Raw genomic sequence first — 15693 nt, 5'->3', positions numbered from 1 at the left:
ACATCGAACACGATTTGATGATACATTTTCATCTTTAATCTGCACCACGCATGTACAGTCTTCAAGTTTCTTCTTTCTCACACCACAGTAATATTTCTGTTAAAATTTCAAATGTTCGCCGGGCGGTGGTGGCGCACGCCTTTAATCCCAGCACTCGGGAGGCAGAGCCAGGTGGATCTCTGTGAGTTCGAGGCCAGCCTGGGCTACCAAGTGAGTTCCAGGAAAAGGCACAAAGCTACACAGAGAAACCCTGTCTCGAAAAAACCAAAAAAAAAAAAAAAAAATTTCAAATGTTCAAAGCCTCTGTGGAGATGGCGGGGGGGGGGGGGGGAGTTATCGGGAGAAGAGAGGAGAAAGGAGGGGAGAATAGAAGAGAGGAGAGGAGACAGAAGGGGAGGGGAGAGGAGGGGAAAGGAGGGGAAAGGAGGGGAGGGGGAGGAGAGGAGAAGAAGGGAAAGGATGAGAGGAGAGGAGAGCAGGGGAAGGGGAGGAGAGGAGGGGAAGGCAAGGCAATGGAGGGGGATAATTTGAAAGAAGGGACAGAGAGGGGTGAGGAGAGAACTGGAAAGGACAGAAGAGTGAGGGAGGAGTCTTCTCAGGAGGGGGCTGCTTGCAGTTCCACCAGGGTCCCCTGACCATGTTTATAAGAAAATACATAGTGTGGCCGAAATGGGGGCGACTTACAGCTACCTCTTCACTGCGCTTGGAATTAATTCCTTGAAATAGAAAACAAGCCACCAGCTCCGCAGCCTGTGCCCTCTCCCAGATGAGTGTCCTGCGCGCAGAGATGTGACCCTGGCTGGAACCGGCACAGGGCATCCCTGGGTAGAGCTGAAACAAAACCCTGCCTACTGTGGTTAGTTTCTCACAGGGATGGAACGGCTTAGAAATCCAATATTCAGCACTCAGGGATGCGTGGTGGGGGGATCGTGTTGCTGCTACCTTAACAATTGACAGAAACTTTGCAAAGTGTGCAGATACCTACAGGTACAAGCACACGTGTGTGCACGTATGTGGGCATGCACATGCATGTGCAAAGATACATACACACACACACACACACACACACACACACACACACACACACACACACACTTGGTGGGGGCAGTGGCTTTAAATCCCCACCCCGTACACCAATGTCACATTTTAATGTAATATCATGTCCAATGCATATTCATGAAACAGAACCTTGGCAGTGGCACAAGGAAAGTGGGATGAAGTGTGTTTGGCGGAGTGCGTCACGTTTCCAGGCCAGCGGATTTTTTGATTAAAGTCCCTTATCCGTTTTATCATGCATATCCACTCTCTGATTAAAGTGATCTGGGGCTGACACTCACAATGTCAGTATGCACTGAGACCCTTCACACAAAACATGGTTGGAATTTATATCTTAAAAAAAAAAAAAGGACCCCGCACACCCGACAACTAAGCTGAAATGGGGCTGTGTTCATTTAAATCTGTCTCCTCTGATGCTCCCAGACGCCCGTTCCCTGGTTCAAAGAGGTTGAACCCAGAATATCTGTCAGTGCACCACTTCAGATGCTAAATTTTATTGCTTTTATTTTTAAGTTAAGTTTCCTTTTTCTGATTTGTTGGGCTTTATATCAAACATTTCCATTTGGGAAAAGTAACGGCAAGCCCCCACCTACCCACTCCCACCCCGACACACACACACACACACACACAGAGAGAGAGAGAGAGAGAGAGAGAGAGAGAGAGAGTGAAATTATCAGTGAGGACACTCCCTCTGATGCTAGGCTTCCACACACGGAGAAACACGGAGAAAGGATACACATCCCATTTTCCTGATGCTTCCTGCCACATGGCATATGTAGAGAGTGGCCCTCCCATCAGCAGGATGGGGGAGAGCCACTGTCCACGCCACAGGGGCAGAGAGCAAGCATTCCTGAGGCCATAAGTTGGGTAGAGCTGGCAGCAAATCCCCAGCCTCCTTCCTGCACGGGTACCTCCTTCAAAATGGATGTCAAGGTCAGTCATAGCCTGTTGAAGTGACAGGCCATCTCTCCTGAGAAGATACAGCAGTATGTGTGGCAAGCAGATGAGGAAAGAGAAGCCCCACCCACCCACCCACCCCCATGGGAAGGTAGGGAGACAGAGTAAGTAGGATCTGAAAGTCCCAGGTCACATCAGAACTGACCACCAGGGGGCCTTGGCGAGTCCTTGCTTCCTTCCAAATCCTCAAGGCACTTCTTGAGAGGGCAGCATGCCTTCTGCACTGGCCTATTGGGCAGATCAGGTGAAAGAGGCCAAAAAACAGGCTCCATGCACACCAGAACAGACCTACCTGCTGCACACAGAAGCCCGTACTCAGAATACTAGAGACAGTAGGGTCTCCAGCTCAGGGCCACTCTCTGCTCTAGACAGGCTGCTGTCCATCTACTATAGCAAGAAACCACACAGTTGTGTTTACACTGTGGCTACCCCAGGGATCTGCACTTCCCATCCTCTGAGCATCTTGATGCAGAGCCAGGAGGTTGTGCTTAAGGGCAGTCTCCAACCTGTAGTCACAGCCAGGAATCGAGATGCCAGGTCTCCTCTTGTGCCTGCCCCTCCAGAGTCCTCTCCCAACTCAAGGTGGACATTTGCTTGTTATCATTCCTGCAAGAAAGCCACGCTGGGGCTGCCCTGTCTTTGGACTCCTCAGAGCCCGGGTGCAGGACAGACCATAAGAGGGCTCCAGAGCTTGGCCAAGAGAGTGAATGAATCCCACGGGTGGAGCACCCCTCTTGTTCCAGATCCCTCCTCCATCCTCCTTGCTCTGTTTTAGCCCACCCTCACAATGAGGCTCATAAGGCAGACTCATTAGGTCAGTTTGCAAAGGAGCAAGTCAGGCTCATGGAAGAATGGGCACCTACGCAACCTCACAGGGCAGAACGAGGACCACAGGTACTTTGGTGTAGCCTGGGCTGAGAGTAGTTAGTAACCCCTGGAAGGAGTTATGTGCCTCTGATTCATGGACCATTTAGGAGATAGCTGAAACAGTAGGGCTCAGACCTGTGGATGCCACAGAGATATAAATTTTTAAAGGAAGGGTAAGAAAACCAGATAGATGATAAAAAGTGAAAGATACAGGGTAGATAGATTATACACAGACATGGATGGATGGATGGATGGATGGATGGATGGATGGATGGATGGATGGATGGATGGATAGATGGATGGATAGATGGATGGATAGATGGATAGATAGATGGGAAGATATATGATAAATAGGTAAACAGATGATAGAGAGATTATAGATGAATGATAGATGATAGATCAGTTGATAGATTTATGATAATAGATAGATAGATAGATAGATAGATAGATAGATAGATAGATAGATGATATACAGGATGAGTGGATGCATAAATAACATGCATGTAAATAGACAGATGAGAGAAGATATGGTAGATGAATAGATGATAGATAGAAGATAGACAGCATACAGAATGAATAAATACATATAAATATGTAGATAGATGATAGGTAGACATGATATGTAAAATGTATGGATAGATGGTTAGATAGGTAGGTAGGTAGGTGAATGGATGGATGGATGGATGGATGGATGGATGGATGGATAGGTGGATGGATGGATGATAATGATTGATGGATATATAAAACTCATCACTGAGTTGCCAGCTTTTCAACTGGCCAAAACTTAAAGATAAAATGCAAATATCATCAAGTTTTACTCTTCCTTCCTCGAAGACTTTTCATCTGTTTTTAACTGAGTCTCTAACAGCTCAAAATAGTCCCTTCTCATGAGGCCTCCACCCTCCTTCGAGCTACTGAAGGAAAGACTTCGGGCACCATAGTTAAGGCAGCCACAGATCTTTCTCAGAACAAAGGACAGCTCTTTAAGCCAACATGTGGCCTCACCATCATCCTGTTATTCTCTCAGGCACGCTGACCTGAGGAAGGGCCCTGCCTGGAATGTCCTGAGGGACAGTGGTTTTGCCATCTGCACCCAGCCCTGGCCAGAGCCACATCTGAGCCTTTGCTTCCCCTCTGAACCCAAACAGCAGTGGCTAGGGCCAGTGAGGTCACTGTGCCTCTAGTCTGCATGTGAGTGTGTGGCTTTGGAATGGCTGTGGACCCTTCTAAGCCCCTTGAGTGGCTTGTCTGGATAGAATGGGTGAAGGCTCCCTGACTGCATGGCCACAGGACCACAAGTGTAGACATCTGCTCTCACTCCCAGCACACCTGCTGAGTTCTGAACCCCATTCCCCATCCCCTCCCTGAAGAACCTCTGCCTGCTGGATCCGGGGGTCAGCAGACCTACATTGAGCTCCGGAAGAACCAGGTGGATCCCACTGGCTTCCAGACGGTGAAACCCAGTCTTCCTGACAGAAGGATGTGCCCAGAGAAACAGCAGCCAGGCAGCACCAAGGGCTTGTCTCTAAGTTCACAGAGTGAGAACAGCTCTTCATGCCCCTGTGTGCCCCTTCCCTCAAACATCTGCCACTGTCTACCCAAAGGGAAGTGGGGAGGGAGAAGGGTTGGTAACTGTGTTAAATGCTTGTCTATTGCATGTTTAGAGGGACTATAGATGGGTCAGGAAGGGTCCCTGAAGGGACACTAAATGCCTGTGTCTACCACAGAAATGTAGGGATCAAGAGAAACTCTGACACTGGGGTCTAGGTAGATGCTAATTCTGACTGTATCCTTCTCAGAGTACCATTTAGTCTCAACTCCATTTCTAATTTGATCTTTTCTCTTTCCCACACCCACTCAGAACCCCACTGAGATCTGTCTTCTACATACTCCAACTTTAACCTCATCCTGAAAAGGAGGAGGAGGAAGGGATGGGCAAATGGGGAAATAAAGAGGAGAGGAAGTGGGGACTTAGGCCACTTTGAAGGCCTCATGGGACTCCTCAGAATGTTACTCCAGCCTGACTCACCCCCACAGTCCCAATATAGCTCCCTCCAACTTCCACTCCTCACTCCTGGGCGCACACATAACCTCTGCCATTTGGACCAACCCATTACATAATCTGTAAGCGCTGGGGGATGAAGATGGGAGGGGGGAGCGACTAGAACAAATTCAGACTCCAGATTGAAGGATGGGCTAGCAAGTACCTTACTTACCCGAGTGAGGATGATAAGATACTTCAGAAACCTCAAGGAAAGACAAGGAAACAGATTCCCACTGAGTCCTCTAGGAAGCAGGCACAGCACATTCTACACTCGAAGAACTGGAGCCCAGGAACGTTGGTGAAGGCCCAAGGTAGCAAGCTGCTGAGTGAGGATCCAGACAGAGGTCAGCTGTGCCAATGTCTTTCTGTATCCCCAGGTCTGTCTATGCCAAGGCCTTCCCACATGTCACAGTAGAGCATCAGCGGCCATGATTTGGATGGTAAGAAATGTCTGCACATAGTAAGAGTTGGAGCCGGGCGGTGGTGGCGCACGCCTTTAATCCCAGCACTCGGGAGGCAGAGCCAGGCGGATCTCTGTGAGTTCGAGGCCAGCCTGGACTACCAAGTGAGTCCCAGGAAAGGCGCAAAACTACACAGAGAAACCCTGTCTCGAAAAACCAAAAAAAAAAAAAAAAAAAAAAAAAAAAAAAAAAAAAAAAAAAAAGAGTTGGATTCTGAGACTGAGAGCACTCCAAGTCTGGTGCCCTTATACTGTGCTCGTGGGGTTCCATATTTTCATACTCCAGGCCATGGACTCAATGACAAAGACTCACCATTTCTATCAAAGGTTCACCAAGTGCCTAAGTGATGAATGCCATACACAATGGGTGACAGGTATGGAGAGACAGTTGTCAATGTGGACCCCAAGGCTGTAGAGCCCTGGGTGTGCAACATGTCTACTTTAAAAGCTTTCTGGCTCTGAATAAAACCACAGTGGGCATCTAGAGAAAAGGGGTTTCCTTGTAGAGTTTTAGACCTACACGAGACCAGTCCTGAAATCTGCCAGTGCACAGTGTCTTGAGAGATTCCTAGTGTAGGTAGCAGGACCTTAGGGTGCCAGCCAGTCTCTTAGGAGCTGGAAAGAGGATACTGAAAGAGCAAACCTACATGCAGCGTGGGGTACATAAAGCCAGGTGTGAACAGGGGCCAATCAGAAGCTGAGCTGGGACCTTGTATGGTGGGCATCATGGGCAGGAACACAGAAGAGGAGAGGAAGGAAAACGATGATGCTCACAGGAAGTGTCACAGGACAGTCAGTATGGTCTCCGCAGCAAACCACTAAACATTCTCAAATGCGTCTATCTCTCCAACCTGCCCACTCACTTTGGAGACAAATTTTATCATGAGTCCCATTTTACAAATGTGTAGAGCACTGCACAGAGAAATCAAATAACTTCCCTAAAAATGCCCAGCTGGGGGAATCACATTGGGTTGACACTCACACCTGTCCTGTGGGCCAGGAACAGGGAGGGACTGGGTTCAAAATCCTTTGGGGACTGTTTCATACATGAGCCAAGAGTCATGATGAATTTCCACTCCAACTTCCTCTCGGCTCCTAGCAACTTCAATAATGTCATAACAGCAAAAGGGGAGGGGGAAGGATTGAGACTGCAAGCTGGGAGTTAGATAACCACGCTGTCTGCTTTCACACCTTTTTTTGACATTTGCGCTGCTTAATTAAGGAGGCGACTGACTGCCACAGCAGGCTTCTTGTTTGTTCTACAGCAGCAGGAAGCCCAGGAGAAGGTCCTTAAAGGGCCCCAAAGTGGTCACAAGGACTCAGAGAGGGCTTTGAGCCACCAGAATTGATGGAGGGAGCTGACTTCCTTCAGCAGGCTGGGAGGCAGGCAGACAGAGCCCCTATGGCAGGCCAGGGGCAGCCTGCAGCCTGGAATAGTGGGAAGACAGCAGGCATTGAATCCGGCTGACCTGGGCTAAGAGCTGTGGGTGTCTGAGAACTCACCCCCACACCCATCCCTCCCCACTCATTCCACAGTGGCCCTGAGAAGCAGCTTCACCTAACACAGGTGGGGAAGCCATGAGAGCATGTCTAGAAGGCCCTCCCTCCTCTGTGCGCACCTGTCGATTCTCCATGAGCAGGGGTCAGCCTTAAAGCTGCAGTTTGCGGCTCTCCATGACTGCCATACTAAGTACCACAGACAGTGAGGCTTGCATCAATGTTTGTTTTTTCTCTCACAGTTTTGGAAGCAGGAAGTTCAAGGCCAAGATGTCAGCAGAGCCCAGCCTCTTTTGGCTTGTTAATGACATCTCTCCCTAGGTCCAACCTCATACTGTCCCCTCAGCATGAGTCTATGTCCCGTCTCCTCTTCTTACTGGACACTGGTCCCATTGAATTAGGGCCATCTTAGTGATGATCTCATTTACTCTCTGTGTGTGTGTGTGTGTGTGTGTGTGTGTGTGTGTGTGTGTGTGTGTGTGTGTGTTCATGTATGCAGGTGCACATCCACGTGTATCCATGTGAAAGCCAGAGGACAGCCTTGGGTGTTGTTAGTCACATGCCAGCTACCTTACTTTTTGAGACGGGGTCTCTCACTGACCTGGAGCTCACCAAGCATGCAAGGCTGACCCCAGGGATCCTGTCTCTATACCTCCCAGCACTGGGATTACAGGTGCACACTGCATACCTGGTTTTTCACATGGGTTCTGGGATTCAAACTCGGGACTTGCACAGCAGGTACTTTACCCACTGAACCATCTCCCTCGCCACCCAATTCAGTCTTTACAGGCTCACTTTTCACATGCATCTGAGTGTGGGTGGGGGCTACAAAGAGGGAGACAGACTGGGACACAGGCCAGCCTGGCATGGGAAACTAGACAGAACCCGGTCAACCCAGGATCCCTTTAGTCTCAGCTAACACTGACCTACACCGCACTGTCTTTTCACGAAGCAGTCACTGCAGGGTGTAAGTGGTGATCCCACCAGACACCACAGTGACAAAGCCAGCCACCCCTCACTCCCTGCCTCTGCCACTGATTGAGATGTATGGCCTAATTTACATCCAGGGGTCACTTGTGACATCCATAGTGGCACCTAATTCATCCAGAACTCTAAGGGAAAGTTCTAGACTTCTCTTTGTTTTTTAACTACAGGGACTGAAGTCCGAAGGCCAAGTGGTGTCTCCAGACTGAGGTGAGCACAGTTTGAGATCTCTTAGCTCCAGCCCAGACCAGCTACAGTCAGGAATCTTCTTTCTGAAGCTGAAACTGTGCCGTCCTTGGTCTGCCTGCAGAGTTCGGATTTGCATGTCTCAGCCATAGCATGAGCTGGTTCCTTAAACCTCAACCTCTCAAACTTAACTCGCTGGAGATGAGGACTGGGAGGAGATCAGAGCCAAGTGAGAATGTGTCCTGTGCATTCTATTTCCCAGGGAACATCATTTGATACAGATGTGGGTACGTGACAGTTAGGAAATAAAGTCAGATCCATGCCAGAACCTATGTCCAGCACTTTCCATTCACTACTTTTTTTAAATGGGTTCTGACCGCTGATGACTTCTGACACCTGCAAAGCCTGAGTCTTAAAAGCTAATGATGATGTAACAAGAATGGGATGAGCCAGTGTGGGTTTAGCACTTACAGCATGGCCCAGTGCCCAGAGAGGCCTCAGAGAACATTCTTCTGCCTGGTCCCTCACATCACCAGCTCAGGGTCCATCCTCTCTGGGAGCAAAAGCTGAGGCTTCGTGGCTCTGCTGTCACTGAGTGTGTTCATGGACAGCCTGTCCCTTCTTCCCACCCAGAATCCTAGCTGGAAATGGTCTGTCTGTGTGTGTCATCGCCTCCCGACTATTTAAAACCCTACCTTGTGTGTTTAAAAGTGCAAGGAACCATTAAATGCTTCCTATTGTTGTTTTGGTGAATCTGTTCAGAGACGGCAGACTCAATTCAATCAAAATTAGTGACAAGAAAGCAATTTTCCCGTCCGTTCAGCACCGACAGTTTTTTGTTCGGCTTTGTTTTAGCTAAGGTGTTTCTCAGCTTCCTCCTCCTCGAGGTGAGCTGCGGAGCCAGCAGCCCCAAGGATCCCTTTGTCTAGATAAGCGTTATCCAGTAAAATGAACATGGTGTGACTTAAGTTTACCTTGATGCTGCTTAAGAATCATACTACAATAAGAGATCAATAACTTGCTACAACAATTTACCCAAGACCCGGCTGGGGAAGAGAAATTCAAATTGCATTGATTTTTTTTCCCCATGTGTGTGCAGCAATAACAGTCCATGAACAAGTGCGTTGGCAGCGTGGTACATGAGCAGGGAGTGGAAAATGCTAGGTAGAAGAGGGACCTGTTCCCATGTGGGTCTGCCCAGGCCACAGCCCTGGAGAAAGAAGGTGTGGAATGACCTCTCAGGTGAAAGCAGACGGGGGAACCACGGTCATGAGGCTCCTGGGCTCCTGTGCAAAGAGTGACAGTATTAGGTCCTAAAAGCAGAGGCCTTGACTCTCTTGCCTTGGATCCTGGTGCACAGTAGGTGCTCAGAAATATCAGGTGAATAACTGGACTGCGGCAAAACAGGAGGAGAGAAAAAGAAACGAATTGATGAGAAGAGAAAAGAGAAAGGGGGGAGAGGAGGGGGGGCAAAACATGAAACTGCCCCACACTGAGCTCTGGCCCTGTAGGCTGACGACTTTGGCCCATCCTTCACCATCCCAGCCCAGTAATACTAGAGCTGTAAGAAAAGACGAAATAATCAGATTCTCTTCAGGATTACAGTAGGTGTCCCAATAGTGACAAGACAGATTTGGGGCTAGATGTCACTCTTCTGGCCACCAACATCCCACCAGGGTCTTGATTATCCTAGAGGAAGGTGTCCTCGGCCAGTCCCAGGGCACCCAGCAGGACCGTCCCACCCTTCAGCGGCAGTGCTGGGGAGTACAGGCGGACTCCGCCTCGCCTTCCCCAGAGCGCCACATTCCTCTTCTTACCACTTTGAAATATGCTTTGGAAGAAAAAAAAAATTTAATGCGGGTGGAGGAGGGGGAAGGAAAAGAACGAAACGTAAGTGGGGGAATTATTGGAACTGGAGCGGGGTTTTAATGGCAGCGTCGGCATCCTGCAATTTCACACATTAAAACATATTTTTAAAGAAACGACTATGGTGTTGATTGTGTAAGGACGAAGCTTTCCACTCTTCAGACTATTAATAAGGGCTTCCCATAGAGAAGACAAATACATGCTTGATGCATTTTTAATCCTTTGCCAATACATTTGACTAAAGCTGTTTGCTGTTCCAATGACAGGATTTAACTTGCCCTGCTGTAGTCAACGTCCCTGATTATTAATGACATTTAGGGAACACGGCTATAAAGTTACATTGTGGTGGGATTGCAGCCTGTCCTCTGCATCCCACAGAAAGGAACCCGCGCCTGAAGCTGGGGAAAGCCCTCTTCATAAGAACCCCCAGTACTGTCAATCAGGAACAAGAGAACGTGCCCCAACCCTGAGGCTGTGCTGCCCCCCAGCCCTCCCCCACCCTCTCTGTGCCACCACAGCCCCGTTCAGCTTTTCTCCTACTTGTAACCTTGACCGCCATTTCCATGAGAACCGCTCCTCACCAGGGGTTGATAGGATCTTGGTAATATTAAACCAAATTCACGAAGGGTATTTAGATTTCTCAGTATCCCCCGCATTCAAATGCCAATAATAAAATCTTCCAGGAAGAAGAGGCGGCGGGAACGTGGATGACTTTGAAACAGGGATCAAGGGATCAAGAGCCAGCTCTCGGCTCTTAATAGGATACAATCGGAGAGAAAAATCCGTACCTGGGCACGGCTGATCATTTTGTGTTTTTTTTATTTATTATTATTATTTTAAGAAACAAATTAATGCCTAGGTTAAAATGAAATTACATATGCGGGTGCCCTCCGGGCTGTCTTTATTCACCCGGGCTCTGGAATATTAATAAGAGCGGTAACCAGTGAGCACGCAAAATGGGCAAAAACCAGCACGAGTGGAAATGCTGGGGAGGGGGTGGGTGAGAAGGGACACTTGACTTTGGTTTAAATGACTTCCACTCCAGGGCTGTAAGGATCTGACATGCAGGTGACAGCCAGAGGTTTGAATTCGGAGTCTCCAGACCAGACCCCCTTTTCCATCCACATAGAGTCATCCCTACAAAAGCTTCTCAGTGTTACCCGTGCAGCCCTGACCCCCCATTGTAATGAAAAGCAGGTTCCCCAGCACATCACAGAAAATCAATATTGCATCTTACTAAGTTAGCGTTAATTTTGCACCTTTCAGCCTCTGGGTGGGAATTATTGTTGCAAAAAAAAAAAAAAAGAGAGAGAGAGAGAGAGAGAGAGAGAGAGAGAGAGAGAGAGAGAGAAATCCTGCAAACACCCCACCCCACTCCACCGCCATATATGGCTGTCTGGCCATCAGGTTGGGAGAACCCTATCACTGTTTTTAAAAGGGGGTGATAATTATGAAAAAAAGAAAGAGGGGCACTAAAGGGGTGCTGCAGTCTGAGAGATTTTAATAGCTAATACTAGGAAGGCACATAAAAGCATGGATCCAATTTAAGCAAGAGAGTCCCTGTGTTAGCACTGCTTGTCAGTCTTGGGGTGTACTGTATAGGGGCCAGCTCACGAGCATGGCAGTCCAGAAATATAAAGTCCAGATTTAATTCTGATACAGAGAAATACAATTTCAAAACCGGACGCCTTATCATCGGCGGGTCCCACTGGAGAACTCATTTCCCTAGCAAAAGGCTGTCAACGCCATTATGTTGGACACAGAAGCAATTTACCACTACAGCTAAACAGCGCTACCAGGGCTGTGGGAACTTAAGCATTTGAAGTTATCGCTCTGGAAAAAAAAATAGCATTTCAAATGTCAGTGAAATGGGAAGGAATAATTGAAAAGTATCAATCAGAGAAGCGAAGGGTTCCCAAGGCCGGCCTCAGCCGCGACCCGGCTTAGTGCCTTCGCTTTTCTTTCCAACAACTCTCTTCCCTGCTCACCTTACAGCTGCCCCCTCCTCACAGCCTCCTTCTGACCCTAGCCTCTTCCTCAGTCAAGTTCAAATTCAATCCTGGGAAAGATAGGAAGGCCCTTTGAACCTTGCTCCATCCCAGAAGGATGATGGGATGGTGTCTCCCTCCAGTACCCTGAACCTCCGCTGGGCTTGGGGTGAGGACTGACTCCCCATGCATCACCAGGATGGTGATGCTAGCGCAGTTCCACCTTGTGGTTATCAACAGTGCTGCCACAAGGCGTCGGGACAAAAGGCACAGCGCTGTGTTTCCGTCTTGGACCCTCCACTGATGAGTGCCAGCCCACCCTGATGCAGCAATCCCCATCATGCGTTCTTTCCTAAGCGACAGGGAGAAACATAGGAGAGTGAGTTTTTTTTAAATTAGTAGCAAAATTTTGTTATTAAAACAAATATTCCATCTAAGTCCAGCTGGGTGAAGCTCTGAGCTCCTTGGAGTTCCTTACAAGAGTGTGAGGGGCTCAGGTGGATGCCAGCAGCCCACCCCAGCATGGGTGATGGCTCACAAAAGCTGCATTCCTGCACAGCCTGCAGGCAGCTCCACCCAAGAGTCTCCTCTTCACGGGGAGCTGTTGTCACTCAGCAATCTGGAAGGGTGTCACAAGTTTCTTAGAAGTCCCCTGAGCCTCGTGGCCCTCCACTGGGGAACATTACAACCCGAAGGAAACGCGCTCTTCACCTCAGAATCCTTCCAGGTTTTTACCTGGAAGAACTGCAACGCAAGGAACTGCATCCTCTTCGCAAGGTGGACATATATGACGTCACTGGCGTCCTGCCTGGCCAGAGGAAAGCCATCCATGAGCTGTCATCCCTCTTCCCACCTTACGGAAGGTCTTGGGTGACGGTACACCCCGAGAGCTCACTGCAAACCGCTCTGTCCCATCCGTTCCTTCATATAACCTTCATGCTCCTTCCAGCTCTGCCCTTGCTCTTTTCTCTGGGAATACCATCCCCCAAAAAAACTCAGCTTCACAAGATCAAGCCCTTTGTCCATCTTGTTCCCTACTCCATCCTTTGTGCTGAGATCGGATATCAAAAAAAAAAAAAATATGCAGTGCCACTGCCCCCTCCCCAATCCACATGGAATAACTGTCCCCATATTTAACTTTACTTCCAATCCTACTGCTGCGGTTTAAAAAAAAAAAAAGGCAGCTTAAGGAGCTGCTTGGCTCACAGTTCCAGGCTATATTATATCACTTAGGGGAAGTTGAGGCAGAAACTTGAGGCAGCTATTCACATCCACAATCAAGAGCAGAAAGGATGAATGAATGAATGAATGAGTGCTCACTCATACTGAGCCTTCTTTCTATAGTCCAGGGTCCAAATCCAGGGAATGATACCACCCACCCAGTATGCTCAGTCTTCTCAAGATAATGCCACAGACATCGGGGCATTGACTCCTAACCTAGATACCTAACCTCATCTAGACAGTCTCTCACTGATACTTTCTTCCCAAGTGAGTCTAGACTGTGACAAGTTAACAATTAAAACTAACTCTCACACGCTTACCCACGGTCAAGTTTGCTCACAGAGATGTGTCCCAGAGGTGGAGCCTGCATGGGGAGGGCAACCATTCCCCCTGTTGGCATTCTCTCTCCTCTTCCTGAAAGGCCTGGCCCACCGGGCCCCTGGTGAGGCTAGGACATCAGAGGACTCCTGTCTAGAGCCAGGCTCCAAGGCTGAGATCTACGCCATGTGCTGGCTGTCCATAGACAAGCCTGGCTCACTGTCAACCCCAGCAGCCATCTTTCCTGGGGCCCCACCCTCCTGCCCACCTTTGCCACTGGGTCCTCTCACTTCCCTCATGCCAGCTCTGGTTGTGCCAGAAATGAACTGTTCTCCAACTCTGCCCTCTTCCTTTCCAGGGAGTGCCTTGGCCAGCTGGGCCTCGGGATAAGCATCCCCTCCCTCTTCTGGATCCTCCAACGCTTTTTCTTTTTCTCAATACTTAGAATTAATAAGATTTTCTGGTGCCCTCCTCCTGCCTCGTGGGCTCCAAGCTGGCTCCACCTCTGGGGAGCATGGCTATCTTCCTGGCTGGAGGCAACCCACACTGAGAATCATCAAGAAGATGTCAGTCCCACGCCACTCCCTCGTGAACGGCCGGCATCACGTCTCCCACACACCAGTGTCAGCAGGTGAGGGGACTGAGCCTCAGAGTTGTTCTTAGCTTCACTCCCTGTGGAGATGCTCAGCAAAACAAGATTTAAAAGTTAACCACTGCTGACTACTGTATTTCTCCAGTTCAGAAATAACACAGCCCCACGTTCTAAGATTTTTGAAATTCAGATGCATCTGAGAATCGATGTGAATATTTAACACAGAAATGTTTCTCTGTTCTAGAAAAATCTGTTGTTCCGTCTGATAGTGGCTGGCACTTCAAAGATGAGGAAACACGAGAACATGGACTCAGTGACCCTTGTCATCGCTCCTGACAATCCGCTCCTGTTACCCCACCAACACTCAGAGACTGCCTCCAGGGTAGTGTCACGGGCTCCTACTGGGTGGTGACTGTTCTCTCCCTTTGGGGTGTGTGTGTGTGTGTGTATGTGTGTGTGTGTGTGTGTGTGTGTGTATGTGTGTGTGTGTGTGTGGTTTAAAGTTATTCAACCCTTTCTCTTTTTTGATAACGTTGTATCTCTCCGTCCTTTTTTTGTTTTGCTCTTCTTTATTTGACCATTGTCCTGGCTGACCTCTGCTAACTCCTTTGGGCCCTTCTGATGCACTTGTAACAAAGAATCCATCTGTAGCTTTGATACATCTAAACAGAGTAAGGCAGCTGGATGCTCTGCCCGCCAAAGTGGTGAGCAGGGGACATCTATTCAGGGGCTCTGATCTGCATCTATTGGTTCCTAGCACACTGCTCAAAGGTCTCCAGTTTAACTGAAGAAATAAGTCTGCCAGGCATACTCTGCGCTCCCCAACTCTTGATCAACAAAGAGAAATACCATCCCCTTCTCACTCAGAAAGGATGCCACAGAGCTAGGGGACAAGGCTGCCCCCCAGCTCCCCTGCATAGTAGGATACACCCGGATACAGCAACCAACTTAGCCACAGCATCCAGGCCGACCCAACTTGTCCTATAGCTTCTTATAAGAGGTACAAGCTGGGTACAATGGGGATAAGTGGGGCAGGTCATTTACCCAACATGCATCTCATCACTATAAAACAAGGGCCCTAACACTTGCCAAGGATCACAGTCACTCTGAAGATGATAATCTAGGGGTAAGTGTCCGATACAGTGCCTTCAACCTCTCTGGCCAAGGAACAGTAACTGCTAGATGTTCCCTAAGCTTCACAGGCTAGCTTGCTCCATGCTCAAAGCACTTATCTATGATTCCGCACTCATCTATGATTCCGCACTCTAGAGTCCAGTAAGCTGAGACTCTAAGACACCCTGTGTCTTAGTTTGCTTTCTGTTACTGTGATAAATACCATGACCAAAAGCAACTTGGGGAGGAGAGGGTTTATTTGGCCCAGGTGTTCTGATCACTATCCTTCATGAAGGGAAATCAGGGCAGGAACTCCAGGCAAGAACTGAAGCAGAAAGCCTGGAGGAATGTTGCTTACAGGCATGCTTATTGCCGCTCACTTGGTTTTCTTTTTATACAACTCAGGACCACCTGCCCAGGGATGGCACCACCATAGTGGGCTGTTCCTCCATCATCAATTATTAGTAAGAAAATGCCTCTTGGACTCGCCTATAGACCAGTCTGATGGAGGCAGCTTCTCAATTAAGGTTCCCTCTTCCCAGAT

This window comes from Peromyscus californicus, unplaced genomic scaffold, assembly GCF_007827085.1.
Source record: "Peromyscus californicus insignis strain IS unplaced genomic scaffold, ASM782708v3 Scaffold_15__1_contigs__length_86483966, whole genome shotgun sequence".
NCBI lineage: Eukaryota > Metazoa > Chordata > Mammalia > Rodentia > Cricetidae > Peromyscus > Peromyscus californicus.
This window is presented reverse-complemented; position numbering follows the sequence as displayed.